The sequence below is a fragment of the Strongylocentrotus purpuratus genome, unplaced genomic scaffold, assembly GCF_000002235.5.
Source record: "Strongylocentrotus purpuratus isolate Spur 01 unplaced genomic scaffold, Spur_5.0 spur5_scaffold_12, whole genome shotgun sequence".
Lineage (NCBI taxonomy): Eukaryota > Metazoa > Echinodermata > Echinoidea > Camarodonta > Strongylocentrotidae > Strongylocentrotus > Strongylocentrotus purpuratus.
The window spans coordinates 31,464,592-31,473,239 of NW_022145597.1; the positions used below are offsets into that span (position 1 = coordinate 31,464,592).

Here is an 8,648-nt window from a genome sequence, read left to right on the forward strand (position 1 = left end):
TTCGTCGTACCGTTTTCGACTCTTAATAAGCCCTATTCATCTGAATTCAGTGTCCCCCTCTCGCGCGAAGCGCGAAAGCTTTGGCGTTTCATCACAATAATAGAGAAAGGAAGACGATTCCTCGTACCGTTTTCGAATCTTATTAAGCCCTATTCATCTGAATTCAGTTTCCCCCTCTCGCGCGAAGCGCGAAAACTTTGACGTTTCCTCAAATTAATAGAGAAAGAACACGATTCGTTGTACCGTTTTCGACTTCAATAAGCCCTATTATTTTGTCTGAATTCAGTTTCCCACTCTCGCGCGAAGCGCGGAAGCTTTGACATTTCCTTAAATTATTAGAGAAAGAAGACGATTCGTTGTACCGTTCTCGACTCGTCTAAATGAAGTTTCCCCTAAATGTTGACTCTTAAACCTTGTTTGAATTTAGTTTCCCCGAAAATTTTAAACCTCTGATTTCTTTAGCTGATATTATAGGAAAGTGAAACTTCGAGAAAATACAAGTATTGTAGTTGTAGTCACTCTCGAAGTCATCACAGCGGATAAGAAGTCACAATTCGTAGGGAAAAAAACTTGTCGGCCGACCGCCAATATACATCTCACCGACTTCAAACTTCTGCATTGATATAGTACACGAGGATCGAGCAAGAATACCGACACAGCTGACCCGACACAGCAACATATTTACCCGTGTCTTTCTTGCTCCCTCGACGAGACGACTCCACCCAACAACCCCCTTCTCTCTTTTACTCCCACTCCTCCTCTCTCAGACTATTACCTCCCCTCTCTCTCCTCTCTTTCATCCCCCGTTTCTTTTGTTTCCCTTTCACTCTTTTTTCTTCTTTTTTCCTTTTCTTTTTTTTTCTTTCTTTTCCTTTCTTTCCTCTCCTCCCTCTTTTTCTTTTTATTCTTTCTTTTTTCTCTTTTCTTTCCTTTCTTTTCCTTTCTTTCCTTTCTTTTCCTTTCTTTTCCTTTCTTTCTTTTCTTTTCCTTTTCTTTTTTTCTTTTCTTTCCCTTTCCCTCTTTTTTTTCCCTCTCTGTTTTTCCCTTTCTTTTTTCCCTCCCCCTTTTCTCTTTTTCCCGACGGCAGCGCAATTTTACCGACAATATCCTGACAGGTGGGGGGGGGGGGGGTGTCGCACCCCACACCTCCCCCCTTTGGCGACGCCCCTGGGTCCAGGGTAATTATGCTTCATTATTGTAGAGCGCTTAGAGACTTCTGACAAAGTAAGTGTTAGGCGCTATATAAGCACTGTAATTATTATTATTATTATTTTGTCCATTAAACACTGTAATCAAAAGTTGGGTAGATTGTACTGGGCAAATCAAGTTGGGCAAGGTTTGTCCAATAATTAGGTTATTTTCTTCCAACCATTTGCTATATGAAGTTACCTCATGAAAGGTAAAAATAGGTTGAGTAGGTGTTACAGGGCAAATCGATGTTGGGCAAATGTTGTCCAACAATTGGGTTGTTTCCTACCAACCATGTAGTTGCCGATGACATAATTAGGTATTGTTATTGGGCAAATTAAAGTTGGGCCATTTTTGTCCAACATTTGGGCTATTTTTTCCCAACCCGGTTTTTACTACATGTACTAAATAAGTTGGGCAGATGTTACTGGGCAAACGTAAGTCGGACAAATATCATTCAACAATATGGTTATATTCTTATATTAGAGTTGTCGTGGTCGAGTAGATGTGACACAGGACTGTGGTTCACAGGGTCCGCGGTTCGAATCCCGCCGCGGCACTAATGTCCTTTTATTTATAATATTAATAATATTTTATCCAACTTAATAAGCGAGTTCGTAAATAGCTCTGGACCGCATGACCCCAAAATATCCACAGATCTTTTACAGGATGGATACTTCCCACGTGTGCATTTTAGAATAATCACTGCCGAAGTGATGGAGGTGCTTCATGAATACATTTTGTTTGCCTCTTGAGAAGAATACTTCCACCTGTGTACCAGATAAATGTACTGTTGGTGCATAAATGAATACTGATTACATAACTTTCATGAGCACGATCCGAGTATTCGTCTCAATGGTTTTACAATTTGGGTACGAATGACCTTGATCTGCCCATGCGCAAATCCTAATTACGAACTCGCTTATTGCCCAACTAGAGTCTAATATGCTACACATAAGAGTGAGAATTGGGTGAATTTCTCATGTGGTAAATTTTTTGCTGGTTTCAAAGTTTGGGTATTTTCTTTTTATCCAACACTGGGTAAATCATGCAAAATCTTAATGGACACATAATCGCCCTCATGTTGGGTAAAAAATTGGGCAATTTTTTGCCCAGTATTTTTTAGAGTGTAGCTGTGGATTGCAGTATGCCATTACAACAACAAAAATGGATTCAGTTATTCAAATATTTTGGGATCAGACCCCTAAGACTCTAGGGGCCTAGGTGCTCCTCTGCTCCTCCATAGTTTGCAAGCATATACTCTGATATAACACTTTACCACAAACCCACAATTCATAAAGCCTTGAGCAGAGCCTAAATCTGTCAGTTTCTTACTGTGTCAAGCATTGTGTGTGTGTGTGTGTGCATTGGGTTTTTACAGACGTGTATCAATCAGATATGATTATTTACGTCTTTTAACCGACCTTTAAACGTCACCATCCGAAAGACGTGACTCAATCGAACCTGCGTCCTCGGCTGAATCAGTTTGTAACTTCCACTTTTAGCTGGATTACAGGCGCACGCCACAACGCCTAGTTGTGGTACAGAGCAGTACAGAGCGTATTGTAGTCTCATTTTGCAGATACTTTTATACACAGCAACTGAGTAATGGTTATGCCTCACACACACACACACACACACACACTCCTCTTTCTCTTTTTTCCGCTTTCCTTGCCTCACTTCCTCTCTCTCTCTCTCACACACTTTCTCTTTCTTTCGCGCTCTTGTCCCTGCTCTCCCATGCCCCCTCTCTTCTCTCTCTATCTTTATTCTTCTATTCAACCTTTTCACTTTGTTTTATTTTTGCCTCTCTCACTTTTTCTTATCGAAGTGTTGTTTTTCGTATTTTCCCTGTATGCCAACATTATTCTATTAATCATACACTACTGGCTTTATAGCATATAACAAAATACCAAAAACAAACACGCTAGGTATGTTTGTCATGTTCATGTGATTTTATTATCGGCATTATTTCTAATACTATTAGTTATTCCCCTAATACCATGCTTAAAATGTCTTATTGTTTTTTAGGGCGAAAAAAGAGCAAAACCGAGAGAAGATTTTTAACTTGAAGCTTATGATGAAAAGATGTATTATTATGCTATATTTTAAGAATAGTTGTACTTTTAACCCTACATATTTGTATACACCTTGGAAAGATGTATAATGAATGGATCCATGGAAGTAAAGGTAAAATATGTATTGATAATAAAAACCACTCACATCTTTTATTTTAGAGGAGTAACAAGGTTAAAGGAGTTATAAAGAAGATTCTGATTATAAGGAAGTTGCAAAAAAACGATGGACGTTGACAATTTCTTGCTTTTATTTCATTGTTTGTTGAGGGAGAATCGACATCAAGTGTCCCGGATAGTGCCTCCTGGTCCCTTCCTATGTGAGAAATAAAGGAAGACAATCTATTTTGTTTAATTTATAATGAGGAAATTGTGGAGAAAAGGGAGTAAGAGAAACACGGGAGAGGGGAGAGAGAGAGAGAGAGAGGGAGAGACAGGGAGAGAGTGGAAGAAAGAGAGATAGAGAAAGGGGAAAGGGAGAGGGGAGAAAGAGAGAGAGGGGGACAGAGAGAGAGGGACAGAGGGGGAGAAAGGGAGACAGAGAAAGAATGGGAAAGGGAGAGGGAAGGAGAGAAAGGGAGAGGGGGCACGATGAGAAGAAAGAAGCATATATGCCTATACAATGTCATATATATTGTATTTCTTATTGGAAGATAATTTCATAAATGACTCCATGTTTATCACTATTGATCATAGCGTTTGAGAATAATAGATTGTAATCAGCAACAATTCAAAAGCTGATACTGCTGGAACATCTAAATTGAGAGAAGTATCTTTTTCAATGTCAGAGTAAGAACGCAAGTATGTCAGGGGCAGATCAAGCCGGCGGCAGGGGAGGGGGGGGGGGGGCTAAAGAGGGGGCCCAATTCGTGATAAAATATTTACCGGCGAAACAGCCAGCCGGTGAATAAACGGGAGGGGGGGGGGGTGTAGTGAGCACGCCTTTTTTTTTGCACTCGAAAATTTGAAAATCACCCCCCCCTTGAGCACCAGGGGAGGGGGCCCGTCTCCAAATAAAGGTCCGGGGCCCCTTCCTGTATCCGACACTGGCTCATGTCCACAGTCTCGTATAGGCCCATAATATTATAGTCTTAAACATTGCTTAATTGGGACTTGACAGGTATTTACATTGTTAAAGCAAAATACATGTAAAAGGTTTATAAGTGGTGGATTGTTTACTCGGCTTCATTTATAGTTTTGATTTGCCCCGTTGCCACAACCCCCTACCTCCGTACATTAAATACAAATACTACTGAGTCTAATTTGAAATTTTGATGATTATTAAGCAGCTCTGTATATGTAACTGTGAGTGGAAAATCATTGGTTGAACATCTGCACTACAATTATCTTGTTATTTTACAAAACATACCGAGTCTATCGGAAAAGGGCTTGTGCACCAGCGCATATCGATTTAAGATCCTCTTCACTGATCATGGGGATGATCATGGCGATGGGCTATCTTACGAACTACACGACCTCCAAATTTGAGGGCTCGCCTGATCAAGCCTTGCAAGGCTACCGCGTCATCAGGAGATGCAGCCTCCTCCGAGAGGGAGCCTTGCAAGGCCACAGCATCAGGAGATGCAACTTCCTCCGAGAGCATCAGATTCAGCACTGGTTGCCATAGAAACGAGATGGAATGAAAACAAAGAAAATACCCAGGGGGGAGCTTTCAAATATATATTTATGTACATACGCGCGACCAAAACAAGTTTTGGCTTGTTAAGGCGAGTGACGCATTTAGGGTGTCAAATTAATAGGCACAAAATGAGAGGGAAACAAGGAAATTTTGTTGAGTTTGTTAAAACGCATTTAGAGTACCCTTGCCTGAAAAACACATTATATTCTTACTGCCCCCCCCCCGAGTAAATTAGGGTCGTACGATAATATTATCATGTGTTAACAAAATGTCTTAATTTCACAGCTTTTCTGACAATAGCTTAGGGATTTCCTGACAGACTTCTTAACCCTAATAAGGCCGGGGGGGGGCATTATGCCCCCTGTCCTCTTCGAGAACACATTTGGATGGCGCCCCGCCGCTCGCGGACCTTTTTTCTTTCGAGTCTTGCGCATCTTTTAAAAGATTTTTTTTTGAAAATCGGACCTACAGTAACAAGGTCACGTAACCTTTTGTCTTTGCATGTCAGCCCGAAAATCGCTCATTTTCGTGATTTGTGTACAAAGCGTATGGAAAATTAATGTCATTTTTCCTAAAACTAGATCAAACATTGGTTATTGGGTCTTGTTTAAAGTTTAGGTGGTTGTTTTGGTAGTCAAAATAGTTGAATTGTAGTTAGAAATGAAATAAAACAACAAAAACAATAACATACATAAGTTAAAAAACAATGAAATACTATGGAAATTATCAAAACAAGAGATAACACAAGGAATAAGCTGGCTCTTCCAAATTTTTTGTCGTATTATTAATCCAAATGGTCTAATGAATAGTGAAAAAGAATGCTTAAATATGAATAATATATGAATTATGAGTAAAAATGTGAAATTATCATAGTATTCTATACACTTCACTGGACATGCGTGCACATTTTCGCGGAGATCGGCCGTTTCACGGCCGAGATCTTAAGAGGGGGCCACAATGCCCCCCCGGCCGTATATAACACCTCAAATAGCCCAGCCTTTTTAGGGTTAAGGGGGCGGTCAAAACTTTTCAAGCATTGGCGTCCCTGCCTGACTTATATACTTACAAGCGTCCAATGCATCTTGCTCTTCTTGCTCTTCAAAATTCTTGGCGCACACCATACTGGTTGCCACAATAGCACAGAGAACAACAGCTATTTTGATCATCATCTTGACTAGTTTAGCTTAGGAAGCAGCCTGCAATATGTGAAAGGCTATTCTGTTTGGTTTAACAAAAGAAGAACAAAGGAAACGAGAATTGGGAGTCATTCCTATTTTGCCGGTTCCGTATTTCTGTGCTGAATTCCTCGAAAATGTTCGTCCTTGTTATATTGCTAGAATATGGGAAGAATTGAATAGAATAGCATTTTCTATTTTCAAACTCTGGAACACCGTCGGTTGGAATGTTTTCCCCCAAAGTGTAAAACGCAGAAGAAATCGCGTTTTAAATGGTGAAATGCAAATCTTGCATAAATTAAATTTATAATAAAAAAGAGCCCATCCCGTTAGTCCTCACGTTATATTGGAAATACTTGCCAATCTACAGATTTTTCAAACTAACATGAGTATCAAACTTAAGAAGGTTGTCATTTCAACAAATCAGTGTAATTATATTCATATCTCAATACGATTTTCTGAAGATTCGCTTTCACGTATTATCACATGATCTGAAGATATTTCCTTTTTATGTTGTATTTTCGATGATACAAATTTATTTAGGTCTATATTTAACGAATAAAGTCAATCAATCAATTGGTCGCTTTTCCACCCTAGTTTGGATAACTCCTAGACTTATCAAGCTTTGGGTTACCAATTCCCGGATTAATTGGGTTAAAATCATTTTCACTACATTGCTATAATTTCTGAACGATATTAATGAGAAGTAAGCTTGTTAGTATCTAAGCCCCCTAAGTTTGGACAGGGGCGGTGCAAATTTATTTATTTTTGCCCAGGCTGCCATAAAAAAAGACATTCCTACTTACGCCGCTGACTTAAATAGAGAAAGATAGATGGGTTATGCTATTACAGTATATACGATTGCAAATACCTTTGCAAAAATCAAACTGAAAAGCTATTTCAATAGACTTGTCCAACACCTATTGTAATGTGCGAACTTAATAACGATGCATTACGTAATCCGGTCTTGATTGACTGTTCCTCAGGACCACATCACCTCTACATGATTGATATCTTCATACGCCGAAACACGATTGTAGTCTGAAGACTAATACTATCATCATTATAATATGTAATAGGAAACATAACAAATCAAGCGTAAACATTATACATCAAAATTATGAATTAAAAATAAATAAACCTATAAGGCAGATTGTAGAATATATTATGCAACTATTTGTGAATAATAAAGAAACAAACATTGCGTCATTTGAAAGAAGCAATATTTAGAAATGGGTCCAAAAAAATATTATCGAAAAATCGGTTATAAAGTAAAGTTCTGTAATTATAGTCTGCAAAGTAGAAAACAGATGCTTACCAATCTGGTGAGAAGGTTCTGAAGGCAGCTTGTTGCGGGTGAGATCAGCTCCTGAATTGATGACTCGAAGCGATTATGGCTTCCCTTTTATGGAATTATTCCTCGCCACTTTCCCCATCTTTGCGTCTTGATCATTCTTGCGTGCGTGTAATAATTGATAGGACCGCTGGGGTTGGCCAGATGTTTTGATAACTGATAACTTTATTTTGATTTGAGAGACTTTGTATTCAATGAGAAAAAGAAATAAAGATATATGGGCGGATCATTGTAAAGTAGAATTAATCAATCTATCTCTTGTTCAACTATACTTCTTTGTTAGGTTATAGATACACACGATCTTAGAAGCCATCAAGATCGGTTACATGTCTTTTTTCCCCCAAGATTCATATTTTCGAAGGTGAATATTTGCGAAGATCAGTTAGTCCCAAAATTTATCAATCTGAAGTTGTGTTTTATTCCAAATGAATGTTATTTAAAAGGTTTGTAATTCCAAAAATGAAATAGGGTTCATGATTCTGAATTCTTTGATTCTGATTCTTTTGGCAGATTTAACAAACCTTCGGAAATGTGATCTATAATAGTGTTTAGCGTTAAATTCCGTATCATATGCGAGGGAGCGTAGCGACCGGGGGAGTATGTTAAATAATTACAAAGAGAGATAGAGTGAGAGGCAGAGGTGAAAGGGAGAGAGGGGGGGGGGGGAGGGAAAGAGCGAGATAATAGAGAGGAGAAAGAAGAGAAAGAAGAGAGACATGGGAGTGACAAAATAAGTTCCTCTTGAGATTGGAATATTTGAAATTATATCCTATCATTCATTTTTCTGCTTATTTCTTTAGAAAGAAGGAAATCTAGGTGAATAATGGATAATTATTGGTTGAAACTTGAAGTACGAATTTAATTTAGACTGAATTTGTATACACCACTTTCATGACAAGACATGCAAAAGTCATAGAATGCAATAATAGATTTCTTACAAGTCTTTATAGTCAAGACAATAACATTGGAAAATTAAAGGGGCGGCAAAGCGTATTTTTTTCAAAGTGGGGGGGGGGGGCACCATAAAAAGGGCACTATTTGGAAGAAAAAAAGGCACCTACAAATGGTAACATCGAAGCAAAATATTTAAATATCCTAATGCGTAGTTAATACATAATCAGGGAAATTTTTAGCAACATACTATGCTGTTGTGTGTGATAGTCCAAATATTCCTTTGCGAGCGAGCGAAGGAAGCGACGAAACATTGTAAGTTTTTT

At 38.7% G+C, this 8,648-nt stretch overlaps 1 long non-coding RNA gene across 1 annotated transcript; it reads right to left on the bottom strand.

Moving 5' to 3' along the window:
• Positions 1–3,122: 3,122 nt before the first annotated feature.
• On the bottom strand, positions 3,123–7,450 carry LOC115922886. Its single transcript, XR_004063653.1, has 4 exons — positions 7,396–7,450; positions 5,969–6,120; positions 4,633–4,877; positions 3,123–3,579 (listed from the first exon to the last, which is right to left on the bottom strand). It is a non-coding gene; the product is annotated as an uncharacterized LOC115922886 (long non-coding RNA).
• Positions 7,451–8,648: the final 1,198 nt, after the last annotated feature.